Raw genomic sequence first — 16,261 nt, 5'->3', positions numbered from 1 at the left:
TAATCAAAAGAAGAGATCAAATCAGCCCCCCCCCAACCAAGGTTCAAAGTATCGATACGTATTGGCTGATACATATTGTGTCAGTGGCTTCTTGATACGCCCCTACAGGGGTTGTATCAAGTCAATCATTGGTTCAGAGGGTAGCCAGGCCTTAAACCGGCCCCTTTGAACCAATTTAAAAAAAAAAACTAAATAAAACATAAAAAAAACCACTAACACAGGTCAATATGTTGGTAGGGCATATAAGCCCATGTCGATATTTAGAACTTTGACCATAATGTCCCATAGTAAATCCCCGCCGTGCATTAGAAACATCTCCCAATGATGACATCATGATTTTTGGTATTATCATCGGAAGATGTTCTGAATACACGGCGAGGATGTACTGTGGGGGGCTGATTTGAAAAGAACAAATTGGCCTAAGCTCTTGCGGGATATAATCTAAACTCATTTCCTACTAGAGAGTCTTACGAGCAAGCCAATCGGCTGTTTGATTTGCTTCACAAAATGCTTGTAGAAGGAGACGTTTGAGCTTACATAAAACATCCTAACCGTGTATTAGGAACATCTCCCACTGGTAAGTACAGAGGGTGTTCCCAATACACGCTTGTCGCTAATGGGGCGCTAAGACATCCCAACCGTGTATGTAGGATGCGTGTGAACCTCTGAGGCGTGCCTTGTGGAGCACTGATGTGATGCCGTTTAACAAGCGAAACTTTCAATCACTCTGGAGAAGAGAGTAATTGAGACTTTTAATCAACCATTTAGCATAGACAATGACTATAAAATTGGTACACTGCATTTAATTAAATGCATACTACTTTTAGGTATACTAATGGGGACTTTTATAATTCGTTTGGATGCATAGGCTGTTTTAATTTTTAAATGATAATTACTTACACTTTAAAGGCAGGTGTGTTTTTGGTAATAAGTGGGTATTACTTTATGGGTTGTATACTTGTATTATGCATACTAATAATTATTTTTTGTATTATAATGATAATTTATTATTCATTTAGGCTGTGTTTGTTTGGGGTGGAAAAGCAAATTTACACCCATGGAAAAATGTAAACCGGTTCGGTGATACATGTAAATTGGAACCGGTTGGTTGTCGATGTGTGAAATTTGATGAAATTTTTGTTGGTGTTTGGAATACACATCGGTGTAAATTTTACATGGATATCTCTTGCGTTAATTTGGACTGGAGTATCTTATTTCCAACGGTTCATAGGACATTTGAATTTGGACTACAATATTTCATAGCCCCTACCCACGTGGGATAAGCAGACCACAGGTGCATCCCTCTAATATCTTCACCATGGTGCTCATAAGAGGCCTGGTTTCAAGGGAGCTTTGAACACGCCATAGGCCTGCTAAATCTGGGAGCTTGGAACACGCCATAACAGAGGCCAAAAATTTAGATGCTATTGCATCCAACAGAAAGCTTAGCTCTACTCATCTTGCAGCCACAATACAGTTCCAACAAGAGCTTCTAAACTGGATTTCAAATTTTTCCAAGTGGATCAGTGAACAGAAGGGTTTTGTTAATTCCTTGAATGGTTGGCTCCTGAAATGTCTTTTCTATGAACTGGAAGTGACCCCTGATGGAATAGTTCCATTTTCTCCTGGTAGAATCGATGCACCCCCTGTTTTTGGAATTTGTTATCAGTGGTCTCAAGTTTTGGAGAGAATCTCAGAGAGGGAGGTGATTGAAGCCATGTGTACTTTTGCCATGAACTGCTCAACTCTCTTGTCAAAAATTCTGTGTGCAATGGTTTGAAGTCAGGTCTGCAATCCTCTGTAATGTAAACAAATTGACTTTGAAGTTTGATCCACCACTTACCCAAAGAAATGAATGTACTAATGTAGTCAAAGATGTGATCAGTGGAATCAGTCATAGGATGGTACCAAACTGGCCAACAGCATCTGACTTTACTTATAATAGCTAATGAGTAGGTACAAAACCAGACAACAGTGTTAGTTACTATGAAGTCGATCGTTTTCTTTTCTTCTTCTTCTTTTTTTTTTTTGAATGTGCAAATCATTCAACCATATTCTAGTAGAAAAAAAAAGGAAAGAAATGACTAAATTTTGAGTCTTTCAGAAGAAGAATTGACAAAATTTTGAGTTTCAACTGTTGGACTATTCATCTGTATTTGATAAGCTTCTATAGATTTCTTGCTAGGCTTCTCTTGAATTTTGCCTTCCTCTGGTTCAGCAGTTATTTGTATCTCCTCTTCCACAGTTTCATTCAACTTTTCAGTAGACTTCTCTTTGTTTTCATCAGGTCCAATGACCTGGACCCCAACAACTGTAGATGATTCATTTGCTACTCCTTTTCGAACAAGTTATAGAGCGATCTGTCAAAACAGTAAGCATGAAATCAGTACCAAGTTTGTGCATGTGCCCTTTGCATGATGCTCTCAAGGATCCTATGCAGTCATGATCTGAGTTTGACAAACCCAGTCTTCCATAGGATAAAACCTTGGAATTAGTTACAAGTCAGTGTCCATTTGGGTTTTCTGATCATACATTCACATACAACAAAAGCTATTCAAGTTGACATTTTCCCAAGTCTAAATGACTAGCAAGAGTTAAGGGAGGGGTTCTCATCCCCACCACACCCCTCATTTAGTCATTTCCATCTCAACAGCAAACGCCATGGTCCACTCTCCATCATCATCATCCAATCTTATCAACACCCTCCTATGATCAATACCTCTTACCTAGACTTCTAAACTGCCACCACTACTCCCCCTCTGCTACAAATCTAGTCAAATCAAACCCAAAAATATTCTAATATATCTCATAAATCCCCTTTTAAATACTATCATAAAAGTGGAAAAGAAACGAATTTATTTTGAATATAGGCATGTGATCAAATCCCTTAAGAATTCCACTCAAGACATTAGATTAGATACTTCTCAAACTTCAAGTGCTTTCAAGACATTACAGGATGTTCTACCATACACAACTAGAGAAATTATAGAAGATACTCTCAAGCCTCAACTTGCATGAACGTGAAGGAAAGAAAAAAGAACAATACTATAAGATGTCTATAAACTGAAATTCCTTGCATTGGGTTAATTTCTTTGTCAAATCTATAGCCTCTTGCTTGTCCTGAGTCCCGAGTCTCCTGACATGGGGTTTTGATTGTTTTAATATCCAAACTAGTTTTTGGAAGGTTTGATCAGATTTCATCATCAACTTAAAACATTTTCTTGGACCCATTAAGTGAAGCAAATATATATAAATAAATAAAAGAACACCCATGAAGGGAGATTGGCCTAGCCCAGGTGATGACAACTTGGACCATGGAAGTGAGTGTAAATTCTTGATGAGCTTGACGAGTAAACATATTTGCTACAAAATCCAAAAGGGTATTCCCACTTCCCAGCACATAAATGACCATGAATTTAGAGTTGAGAGATACATATTCCCTTCACAATCACATATACTCTAGTGTGTAGTCCTGTTGAAAGGGGTTTTAGTTCACCTCTTCTGAGTTCTGACCAAGAACAGTAACAGTCATGTTGAAGCAATCTGCCATGTTCTACAAATCTAAACTGGCTTACATTTGAAATCAACTATTGCTATATGAATAGCCAAAACAATACCTGCCTCAGTGTTCTTTGAAATTAGGGGCGTCTTTTGATTTTTGTTTTCTCTGAAATGCTGTAATGTAATGACTAAAGACATACCAAAATTGTAAAAAGATGGAAAGAAAAACTCTGATATAGATCCCACTGAAGCAAGCATGAATACATGAACTATTTGAATTTCTCAACTAATTAAAACCATAAATACAACACTCAATGACCTCGTTGAAACATGTTTTGACGATGTGATTTTATTATATTTTTTATTTGCTAAAAATCCACTAGTTTAACTTATTGAAATAGTCAAATAATACAGTGACTTTCATACAATAATTTAGGTGAAACAAAATATAGTTCAAAGGCGCAGATCTAAGAAAAATAAGCTGTAGATCTAAGAACTATATAAAAATCGTAGACCATAAGCATAAAAATAAATCAAGAGGAGGGAGAGAGAGGGAGGGAGGGCGTTTGAATCTGTGAGAAAAATGTAAACTTATTAGAACTAGGGCTGTTCATAATATGACCCAACCCGACCAACCTGGACCGATCCAACCCGAGTCGGCCGGGTTTTCTTCAGCACCGGTCGGTTTCGGGTTGTAAAAAATCTTAAACCGATGGTTTGGGTCGGTTTCGATTTTCACATATGAAAACCGAAACCGACCCGAACTGAACCGACTTAGTAGTTAGTAGTTACAACCTACTTAGTTCCTACTTAACTAAGTTGTCTCTATCCTAGTTATAACCTAACCTAATTTTTAGTCTTCTAGTTAGGAATGACATTAATGGCAAGTATTGTAAGACAACTAGACAAGGAATTTTTTTGGAAAAGTTTAAAGAAAAGAATCAAAGGATCCTAGTTTTTATGGTCTTTTACACCAAATAGGCAACCAATTACAATTAGAATTAGGTGTCTTTTTTTACTTAGATTAGAAGGTTTCTTGAAATATACAAATTTCAGTATTCTTTCTCTAATACAGTTTGACTTTCTATTTTCTTGATAACTTCTATTCTAACTTGGTCCGCCCCCCTACCAATTCCAGTCTTCTTTCTCTAATAGAATTAGGTGTCATTTTTTACATCAAATTTCAGTCTTCTTTCTCCAATCTATCAATTTATTACCATGGTTGAACTTAGAGCCAAAACCGACCCAAACCAACCAGGTCAGTTTTGCTTAACACAGGGTCGGTTTCGGTTTCAATTTCAAGCAACCCGACCAGGTCGGGTCGGTTGGAAAAATCTCAGTAAGCCGACCCAATCCGACCCATGAACAATCCTAATTAGAACCAAGTTGCAGATTTGAGAGCGTCTTATGTGTTTTGAGACGAGGGCGTTCAAACCTATGAAAAAAGTGTAAACTGATCGGAACCAAGTTGCAGATCTGAGGGTGTCCTCTATGTTCTAAGAGATGAGAGCATTCGAACTTGTGAGAAAAAGAGAGTATACTGTGAGAGAGCGAGAGAGGGGGTGAGAGAGCGGGAGAGTGTGAGTGAGAGGGAGAACTGAGAGGGGTGAAAGAGAGAGAGAATGAGTGAGTGAGATTACCGGGTGTTCGGCGGAGAAGCAGCGGCACCGACAAGAGAGCTAACGGAGTAGACGAAGAACGGAGGAGAGAGACGCGCAAAACAGCCAGGTAGAGTGAGAGGAGTTTACCTCGATGATAAAACCGATGAATTTTACATTGATAATTTCGATGTATAATTTACATCGATTATTGGTGTAAAGAAAAATAAAGGTGGAGTTTTACACTAATTTTCGGTGTAAAATTACATGCTTACCAAACATGTATAAAATTGAACTGGGATATAAAGTTTACGCTGGTTCAATTTCCACCCCAAACAAACGCAGCCATATAATCAAATCAATGGTTATTAATAGGTTACATTTATTAACTATACTAGTAATGAAAGCATAATATGATAATAATTTTATCTATAAACAAAGTATTCATATATATATATATATATATACATATATCCTAACAATAAAATAGGTGTATGGTCCCATCTTTTCTTTCTAGTAAATGGTATCTCATATAGAAAGGCCTTCGAGAGTGTAAAATGTGCTGAAGTAGCCTCGGTATAAGTGCATATATATGAAATCTTGTGCTTCGGGTACTATGGAGAGCTCTCGTAAGATCAACATGTGTGTTTTTTTCTCCTTTTCCCAATGCTTTTGACATTGTTTATATTCTTGCTCAAAAAATTTCTCCTCTTGAAACCCTTTTCTATGACCCTCTTCCCCCCCCCCCCCTCCTTATCTAGCCAAGCAGGTTCTCCATTGTACCATTGCCATTAGATTGGGTGTCTCCAACTCCTCTCTCTCTCTCCTAGCTTTCTCTTTTCATTGCCATTTCTTCACCACCATAGATTTTGTTTTTTTAGAAATCATTTTTTGGGGTTTCATGGTTTATTATGAGTTTCTTCACTAAGAACAATTCTAAACTAAGGTTGGTATTGGTCAAATTTTTCAATGGTTCCCTTTTATTCTAATTTCTACAAGGAATCCTAAATTCTGCCACTATCCAATGTTCCTATGATTTCTGCTATTGTTGAAATTCTGGTATGGAGAATATACGATGTTTAGGGCTTTGGTTCCCACGAGGAATCCCAAATTGTTTCTTGGGGTTTCTTGTTCTTAATGGTTGGGTTTACTATTCTAGGGGAATCCAAAAGTGTCTCTTCCTCTAATTTTGTCATTCCTAATTGTTCATTTGTTGCAGGTGACAACTAGTGATCATCTATTTCGTCGGGGGAGGATTGTCAATATCAAGTTCGTTCTCCATCTTGTTGTTCGTGAATTTCACCGGCTTCCGACACTAGTGCATCATTCTTTGGGCTATAAGGTTTGCATTGGATAGTGTGTATCATGTAGGTAGTGTTAGACAATGTATGCCCTTAGCTCCAATCAGATTGATGTACATATCCATTTATTGTAAATGAATAAAAGTACATAATTGATTCATGTTATATTTTGTGTGTTTCTGTGTAATTGCCTTTAAACTGGATAGTGTGTATCATGTAGGTAGTGTTAGACAATGTATACCCTCAGCTCCAATCAGATTGATGTACATATTCATTTATTGTAAATGAATAAAAGTACATAATTGATTCATGTTATATTTTGTGTGTTTCTGTGTAATTACCCTTAAACTGGACACTTATGAGACTCGTGTTAGTTTAGAATGTTCTTAGCCGTTGGATAGACTTGGGAAAGTTTATTCTGCCAAGGTTGACATTAATGTGCTACCAAGTAGGTTGGGGTAGCTTGTCTCAGCTACCAGGGTTAGACTCGAAGCACATGTAGTGTGTGTTTGTTTGAAACATTGAACCTGGACCATTTTCCAGTTATGCCATAGACCTTGGAGACTGGAGGGCAAAACTGGAAAGTTACACTTAACCCCTAGACTCGATTATGGTACTACACTAGGTGTCAGATTGGGCTATCTTTGATATGCCAATCAGTGAGATCCTTTGGGGGTCAAAACCTGGGTATATTGGAGTAGTTGGAGAATTCACTCAAGTGGGTGATCATAGTGACAGGATCAGCCCCTTTGTCAAACAAAGTAAATGATCAGGATTGCAATCTCTCTAATGGAAACCAAAACTTCCGACAATCTTGGTTTAAATTCCCAGGATCCATCCGAGCAGAGAGTACAACACTGCACCTTGCAACCAGGGGAGAGGTCATTCCCTGTCAGATAGTGTTTGATCATTAAGGGCTGAGAGGTTAAGTGTAAGAGACTATTTAGGGTTGTTTCACCTGATGGGCTATATCTCACTTAAGTTCATTGTCCTTGGGCCTTCGTAGGATAGTTGGACTCAATGACCATTTAATGTAAATTTTGGGCTCACTAAGAGCCCATACTGATGGACTCAGGGGTTCACTGTGCTTGTCAGTGAATTCGACCAAGTTTTTTCACAAAAGCTGGGCTGAACCCATATGAGCTTATATGAGGTCATTAGTCATGTGACTTGGGCGAATATGGGTTTGGATCAACCTTTATGATAAGAGGATAAGTCTTATCCACTTAAAGAGTCCAAATCCAAATAAAAATTTGGATTAGGAAGCTCCTAATTTGATTAGGAGAGTTGATCTTTAAGGCTTATAAATAGAGGAGGGTGATTTGCTCTAAGGCGAATATGGCTTCTAATTTTGCAAGAAAAATCAGAATAATTTTGAGCTCACCTCCTTTGCTCGATACAAGCTATTGGACTATAGTTCTTGCTGAAAGACTATGTTGCTGAACCGGCTTCAACCTAAGCTGCGCCATCTTCAGTGGAAGCTAGTTTTGTTACTCTCTTTGGGCGTGAACACCCACTTTGGGAACTATACATGTGGAATCCGTATTATGTATTCTTCTCCCTTTCTTTTGATTTCAGATCTGGTCCAGTTTTAGTGCAAGAACGATCATTGAAAAATACATTTTTTCTAAAATAGGGAATACGATTCCCGGAAAGGTAAAATAAATTTTTGAAAATTCACCCTACCATCCAGTATGGTTCAGCCATACATATGATGGATTTCCCCTTCCTTCAATGGTATCAGAGCCAGGTTCCGATCCTGGGACCGGAATTAAATTAGATCTAAAATTAAACCGAAATCGGTAGAGCTATTCTACTCGATTTGCACAGTTTGCAGTTTACTAAGAAACCGGTTCTCAGTTTTGGGCAATTTGATCTGAAATTAATTTTATTTTACTTTGCAATATTTTTAGAATTTTGTTATTATTATTTCTTGAATTTTTGGGCTGTTGGTGTGATGGAGATCGAATTCTTTATTTGCGCCAAGATTTGAGAACCCTACTATTTATTTATTTGATCATTGGTCTGTAAATAATTTACTTTTTAGATAAAATGCATTAAGATTTATTCTGATGTAATTAATAGAAAAATTAGGGTTTTTCTATTTTTTTTTTACATTGGAAGATTTACTGGAGCACGTGAATGAGAAGAAGAAATTTTGCAGAAAAATTATGCAATCTGTGATTAACAGTTTCTTGCAGGTTTGCAGTTCGTTCGGATTAGATTTGGACCATCACACTTGCAGCCCTAAATTGCTTATTTGTGATATGGTTGGTTGTCAATAATCAGCTGTTAATAATTTTAGATCGAAATCTTGAGAATTGTATCATGTTTTGGACACCAAACGCTAGGCCAAATTGACTTAGTTTGGTCCAAACTAGTTGGACCGAATCCATGGTTCAATGGAGTCTGATCTCAGCCCCATGGGTCACATCTTAGGTGACTCAAATTCAGTTATGGGCCAAGGGTTTAATGGCCCATCACATGATACAATTTGGCCATCCCTTGTAAAACCTAATTTATGTTAAGTTAAAGCAACAACAACCCAACTACAATATGGGCTGAACTCCTGTTTGCAGTTTAACCCATATACCTAGATGATATTATATGATAATTCATGGGCCTTAATGGGCTGATTGTGTGTTAACTTAAATTAATTAGAGTTTTACAAGCCATTAATTGATTGGATCAATTTATGATTATGTGACTACTTGTGATGTACTGAATGTGATTCATATATGGGCCATAAGTGCTTGGCCCATGTTTAATCGTATGTGGCTCTCTGTGAACACCATGGCTGAATGCACATCATTTCCATGGTGCCCTTCGATCATTAAATGATCTCCTTTTTCAATGGCCCCCTTGGTCAGTTTCCTCCCCAACAGGAACCCTGCGGAACCCTAGCCCGTTTTGGGCCCATTTGAATTTGACTTTATGAAAGTCAATGGGAGTTTGGTATGACCTAAATCAGACCTAGGGACTATTTTACTTGTTCCCTCCAGATTAATATAAGTGCAAGTGATAGAGAATATCATATGATAAATTTTCTAAAGGCTTTATGTCATTAGCATGAAAGCATGACGTGGGTGGAGATGCACCATAAAATTGAGCCATCCATTTTGCTAGTCCAGTTGGTTGGATTGCTTCATGAGACGATAGGGGCGTCATAGACAGATGTGGGAGAGGCCTATCCTAAAATGGAAGACTCTTTCATGGTACATTGGGGTCCATGTTATGACGGGTCAGCACTTACTAGATAGAAAGGTTTAGCCTAAAATGGCAATGAACCTTGTTTGATAGAGGCCAAAGGGAAAGCTCATTGGATGGGTAGATATGATCCTTCATAGAAAGTGGTAGGGTTTTGCAGTTGAAACAATTGACTCCATGCAACTATGTGATTTCTCACATTTCCAAAGACATGCACCATGTCTCTATCACTAATAGACTCAAGGGTTCACTGTATTTGATAGAGAATTCGGCCAGGATTTTTCACGGAAGTTGGGTTGAACCCATATGGGCTTATGTGAGGTCATTGTTGGGGTCCCACACCATACAAAGAGAGACAAATTGGCCAGTAACTAAAAGGGGACGTGAGCCACTTGCTTAATGGGCCTAGAGCCCATAATTAATTGGATTAATTAAGAAGTCACATGACAGCTTAAGCAGTCATGTGGCTTGGGCAAATATGGGTATGGATATGGGCTTAGATCTGCAATGGGATAAGAGAATAACTCTTACCACTTAAAGAGTCCATATCCAAATAAAGATTTGGATTAGGAATCTCCTAATTAGATTAAGAGAGTTGTTCTTTAAGGCTTATAAATAGAGGATGGCAAATTGCTCAAGAGATCACCTTTTCTGCTCTCAGTTTTCTCTCTCTGCTCATGCCGCCCAAACCCAATTCGTTCTCCAGTTCTTGGACTGATAGAGATCAATTCTCACTTCTAATTTTGCAAGAAAAATCATATTAATTTTGTGCTCATCTCCCTTGCTCGATCCAAGCTGTTGGATTGCATTTCTTGTTGAAGGACTGCGTTGCTGAACCGGTTTCACCCTAAGCTGTGTCATCTTCAGTGGAAGCTAGTTTTGGTACCCTCTTGGGCGTGAACACCCACTTTGGGAACTACTCGTGTGAAATCCGTATATGGTATTCTTGTCCATTTCGTTTGATTTCAGATCTAGTCCGGTTCGATGCAAGAACGATCATTGAAAAATGCAGTTTTTCTAAAATTAGGGATGCGATTACCAGAAGGGTAAAAGAAATTTTTGAAAATTTGCCCTACCATCTTGCATGGTTCATCCATCCATATGATGGGTTTCCCCTTCCTTCAATACATACTTATAATACATATAATATAAGATTTTTTTAGGTTGTAAACTGTATAAAATAATTTTTGTATACATATTATATGACATGTAATATAAAATATTATATGTATGTACCATTTTATACATAAAATTCATAGGCTTGGATTTAAGCCTGACCTTATTCAAGCCAAAAACATAAGCCCATACCTAGTCCTACATGGGCATGACCTAGGCTTAGCAATTGTAATAAAGGCAATAGCCTATGCCTGAATAGGGTCAGGCTTAAATCCAAGCCCATGAGTTTTATGTATAAAATAGTGCATGCATGTAATTTTTCATTATATGTCATATAATATTATAAAATTTATTTTTTATAATTTTTATAATATGAAATATCTTATATTATATGTACTATAAGTATGTTTAAATAATATGAATGCATTTGAGCCATGCGGGACTTGGGCCACACTTGAAGTGTTGGGTCCATGCCTAGTCCTTGTAGTTTTTTGTGCTAATATAAGCCTATGCATGAGTAGGGATGGCAATTTTCCCCGTCCCCGTTGGGTACTTAAGTTTTTTGATTCGATGGGGTTGGGGATGGGGATTGCTTTGGTGGGGTAGGGATAGAGATGGAGATTAATAAGGATCCCTGACAAAGGTTGGGGTTCAAAATATATTTAAAATATCATTTATATTTTAAAATTTTATTTTATTTTTAAGTAAACTTATCTTTCAAATAACATCTTTTATATATATATATATATATATTAATACGATTGGGATGTTCTCCCCTTTCGCTATGTGTTATTTTATATGTACTATTTTGGTGTTTTTGTGTTTAATCGACCAATTTTGTTTTATACGTGTAAAACAAAGTCTTTGTCCACAACACGATATGTGTCCGAGTGAAAGTTATGTGTAAAACAGAGCAAGTCCAAGCATGTCCCTGTGGCGTTTCATGCAAATAGAGTATATAGAGCATCTCTTTGCATGAAAGTTACGTGTCCAAGTGACACGGCACGTGTCCATGTGGTGTTTCTCCTCACTCTTTGTCCTCCCGCTACCTGCCTCTCTTTCTCTCACTCTCTCTTCTTTCTCTTTTTCATATAGTGTTTCTTTCTCTCTCGTCTCTTTCTCTCTTTCTCCTCTCTCTCGTCTCCTCTCTCTCACCATGGATTCTTGGGAGGGGAGCTAAATATTGGGCTTCTGATCTGTGACAATTCCGTTAGACAGTTTAGGGTTTTTCGTGTTGGAGAAAGTCTGCTTATTTAAGATTCATTTTATAGAATTTATTGGCTTTTTGTATCACTTTGTTTAGGGTTTTTGATTAATCTTGGAATTGAATCTTTTGGTTTTCAGTATATTGGTTGGGGCATTACTGATTTACTTCTGAATAATGTGCATGCTAAATTAATCATCGCTCCAGTATTTGTGAAACATTATGCTTTTCAACCACGACAACATTATGTTCAGAGACATGGTCTCCTTTTGGTGATTCAGTAATTGTATTTTATCATTGGTATTTAGTTGTCTTGAAGTTGTTGTGGCCACGGAATAGGAGAGGATAATTAATGGTGAATTTAACCTTCTTTTTAGATTACACCAGTCTTGAAAGGGAGTTGCAGAATACAAGGACCTGTAGATGAGGCAGAACATGACAATCAGAAGAATACGGTGAGACATCATTGACACTGACAGAGTAATTTTAAGTTTGGATAATCTCATCTATTTGTTTTTGTTTTAGCATCTTCAATTGCATCCAAATGGCATCATGCAACATTTCATTTTAATTGTACTTCGTTCCATGTTGGCATCGTTTTAATTCCAGTGTTTGGTTCCTAAGAACACTTGTTATTTGTATTTTTTCTGTAAAAATTGTTTGTTTGTTTATGGATGTGCAAGATATGTTATATTGAAGTTCTTAGGAAAACTGTAAATCTGTTTAGGGAATCCATTAATTTCCCCCAGCAGAGATTAATACATTGGCTCTAGAAAACTTTGGGAACTTTCAACTACATTGTTAGCACTGCTTGTGTTATGGTTGGCTGGTGGTTCTTAATACTTGAAGGGTACATATTATTTACTCTCTGTAGTTATGAGATGTTAGTTGCCAATATTCAAAGATAGTAATCTCAAGAAGGGACCAAACCTGTCATGGGTATTAATGGCCCCAGGAAAGTTCTACAGATTATTTAGAAATATAAGTTTTCCATGCCGCCAGCCTTCCTACTGCCACTAGATTTGAATCACTAGTTTGGGCATTAAATTTTAGAATTTCGAGAAAATACTTGAAAATAAAAAATAAAGAATTATAGTCCAACGATGAAGAGATTTCACCTAACCGATACATCCATATCAAAAAAGAAGATACATCATAAGACAATTGTAGTTCTAGAGGGGTTATTAGTTATTGCAATTGATACTTATAAAAAAATTAGCTATTACTATTGATTATTTCATCCTTTTTGAAGTTATAGAAAGAAAAGAAAAACGGGGAAGGGGTGACTTTTTATATTCATCGTTTCTTGAAAAAGTAGTAGAAACTGTAGTTGTGAATACAAGATCTGGGCAAAGAATTTTTTAAAAAAAAAAATAATAATTTGGGGTGTAGGGTGGAGAAATATCCAATTAGAATTTTTGGGACCTTGGGTGCAAACCCACAATTTTTGCCTTATTGATATTAAGTAGTTGGAAAATGTTAGAAATGGTTAGCAATGTAGAAGAGGAGGTACATCTCTAAACACTAAATGAGGAAGACTTATGCTCGGGTAAATCTCTTGGTTTACTATCTTTTAGTGTTCCCGAATCCTAATAAGTTGAGGGACCATATTGAACAATTTTATCAGAAAATTTTTATGGAATGGAGGAGAAAAAGAGACCTTATTAGGATTGGATATCTATGTGCGAGGAGCAATCAAACCTTTGGACAACCATTATCTGCAAGAAATTTAGGATGAACACAAACAGGTGGGACAGTAACATCAACTCACACCATTTTTGCAACTACAGTTTGAGCTCCTCTTTCCCATGCATATTTCAGTTCACCTTGCATAAGGATGCTATAATTTTTGGCTTCCTATTTCATGATGACAATGGTTTGGACTGTCATTTACATTTAAACATCTTCCTACGAATTCCAAGATAGAGGAATTTCTCTCTTATCAACAGTCCTAGGGATGTTTTTATTCTCCATCTACCCTTGATACTAGAAATTGGTTGCCCCAAACCCAATCATTAAGTATCTTACCACTAAATATTTTCCCATAGGCTCGGACTTTGATTTTTAACCCCGATTAGCATGTATTGCTTGAAAAAAAAAACTGTCTTTCTTTTGTTCTACCTAGAGTATGCTTCTCTTTATGGTTGGCAACACCAGGAAAGATTAGCACTTTTGATTTAGTCCTAATGAGAAGGATGCCCATCCTATGGTCAATTTGGGAAGAGAGAAAATAGGTTCTACCTAGGGCAAGAAAAATCCAAGGAAGCATTTGTGGAGGTTGTCACCATCAAGGTTATGCCAGAGAATTTTGTACAATCAATTACAAGCAATTTCTTAGAATTTTGTACGATCTATTGGTGATATTGAATCATTTTGGTCTTTGATCTCTCAATGGAAGTTTTTACTTTGAAACTTGTGATTAAGCGGTGCTTTCAAGGATCAAATTTTATTGCCTTCTTTTCTTTTTTTTTTTTTTGTGAAAATGTGAACTCTCGTGACTGTTAAGTAGGTAATTCTCATTTGTCAATGTCACTGATATTCTTGAGATTAATTTTGTTTCTTTTTTTTAATCGGTGTTACGAGTGTTTCGAATTTAAAGTTAAGCAGAACATTCATGAGTAATTCTTTTCTTATGAATTAGGTAGGAATTTTAAATGTTTGATCTACAATGCCTGGGCAATTGGACTTCTAGTATGAATCAACATGGTTAATACCGGTCGGGAGAAATTGTCCTGCAGGTGTGCAACAGATTAAAAAAGCTCAACCATGTTAGTAAGCTTTACTCTGTTTATGTTTGTTCTGGCTCTCCTCTCCTCTTCATTTTTCCCCTTGATTATCATTACTAGCTATCCGAGGTGTCTATATCAGGGTGATGTTTTGCTTTCGTTTTTATTTTTATTTTTTGGTTGATTACAATTCACTGCATTCTTATATAAGTGCTATCTGGCATCAGGATTAATGTAGTAAGCTTATTTATTTATTTTTAACAAACTACACACATCTTTTAAGATTGGATGAATGAAACATGCTAGGTTTATTTTGGTCGGTGCTTTTTCACTGATGAGGAACCACCACCAAGGCAAAAGATATTTCTTAGTTTCGCTGATCAAAAGAGTATCTCTTAGTTTCGTTGGTCAGAAGAGAAATCTCTTAGTCTCCAATTAAGTTTACCCTAATTTCTACTCCTTGGTTATTTAATCCATATTGCATATATTCTGCTTCTGTTCTGGTTATTTAAAAGCCCTTTGTCTCTAAGGAATTTATCCATAATCATATATAATTTTATGTTGTGAATTATCCGTAACTATTATTTGTGAAAATTATTAAATTAACAAAAATTTGTGACAATTATTTCAATTTACCACACTTATCATTAATTTATTGCAATAATAAAAAATAATAAGAGTAATTTTTAAAATATTTTTTGTTGCTTTTGTAATTTGATAATTATGGAAATTCCAGTATTATAGAAACTATTGAAATTGTAAGAATTATTTGTTTCAAAATTAGTTTTTACCAATTTCATATAAGTTAATCTCATTAAAAAATATAAATAATAATATAAAAATGTGGATCCCTTCACCGAAAATGTGAAGTATTTACATACCCTGGACATTGGGGCTATCTTTTAATCACCTTGGCTTTTTAATCTAATTCTGACATGGTTCCAGGCATTGATCTGCTCGATTGTGTTGTTGATGGTTGTAGTTGTTCTTGTTTTTTAACTAATGGTGCTTCAGTTTCACCAATGCTTATCACCTTTGTATTATCCCAGTTCCAAAAGAAGGCCCCTTCATTTGAAATTAGAACTTTAACCAAGAAGATGATAGAGTAATGGAAAGCTGAAGTTTGGTGTTTCCTCTGTTGCATGTTGCATGCTGCTGGATCAATTTAAGTAGAGATGCATTCAGGGAATCAGTGTTAGCAAAATAAATTGGATACAAATTTTAGTTTATTTCAAGTAACTTTTTTTCTAAGATACCTTCACTAAAAAAATAACTTCTCAACTTCTTTTTTTTTTCTATACAATAATTTCACTTCTCCAACCCCTACAATGCAGGGGCCCCTCCGCTCGTTGTTAATTAAATAAATTCGGGGATCCAAGGATTCAAGTCCCTGTAGGGAACCTGACTTTGTCGAGGATCATGGATGGAGGACAACTTTTAACCCCAGTAGGATCGGGGTTGTGAACTGGGATTTATTTCATAATCAATGTCAGGGATGGGGAATATGACCCTCTATCAAACCCACCCCGTTGCCATTCCTACTTCCTAGGCATGGGCTAGCTGAAAAGTGAAAATGATCACCCCTATCCGATCCAATATATATGTTAT

The 16,261-nt window shown here is 36.6% G+C and overlaps 1 long non-coding RNA gene across 1 annotated transcript; it reads left to right on the top strand.

The window, feature by feature from the left end:
- The first annotated feature begins 11,729 nt into the window (after positions 1-11,729).
- LOC109114977 (uncharacterized) lies at positions 11,730-15,882 on the top strand. The gene is made up of 2 exons (XR_016079688.1): positions 11,730-12,382; positions 14,569-15,882. It is a non-coding gene; the product is annotated as an uncharacterized LOC109114977 (long non-coding RNA).
- The last annotated feature ends 379 nt before the right edge of the window (positions 15,883-16,261 follow it).

The sequence above is a fragment of the Nelumbo nucifera genome, chromosome 1 (genome assembly GCF_055504915.1).
Source record: "Nelumbo nucifera cultivar China Antique chromosome 1, China Antique-T2T, whole genome shotgun sequence".
NCBI classification, from domain to species: Eukaryota; Viridiplantae; Streptophyta; class Magnoliopsida; order Proteales; family Nelumbonaceae; genus Nelumbo; species Nelumbo nucifera.
This window is presented reverse-complemented; position numbering and strand designations above follow the sequence as displayed.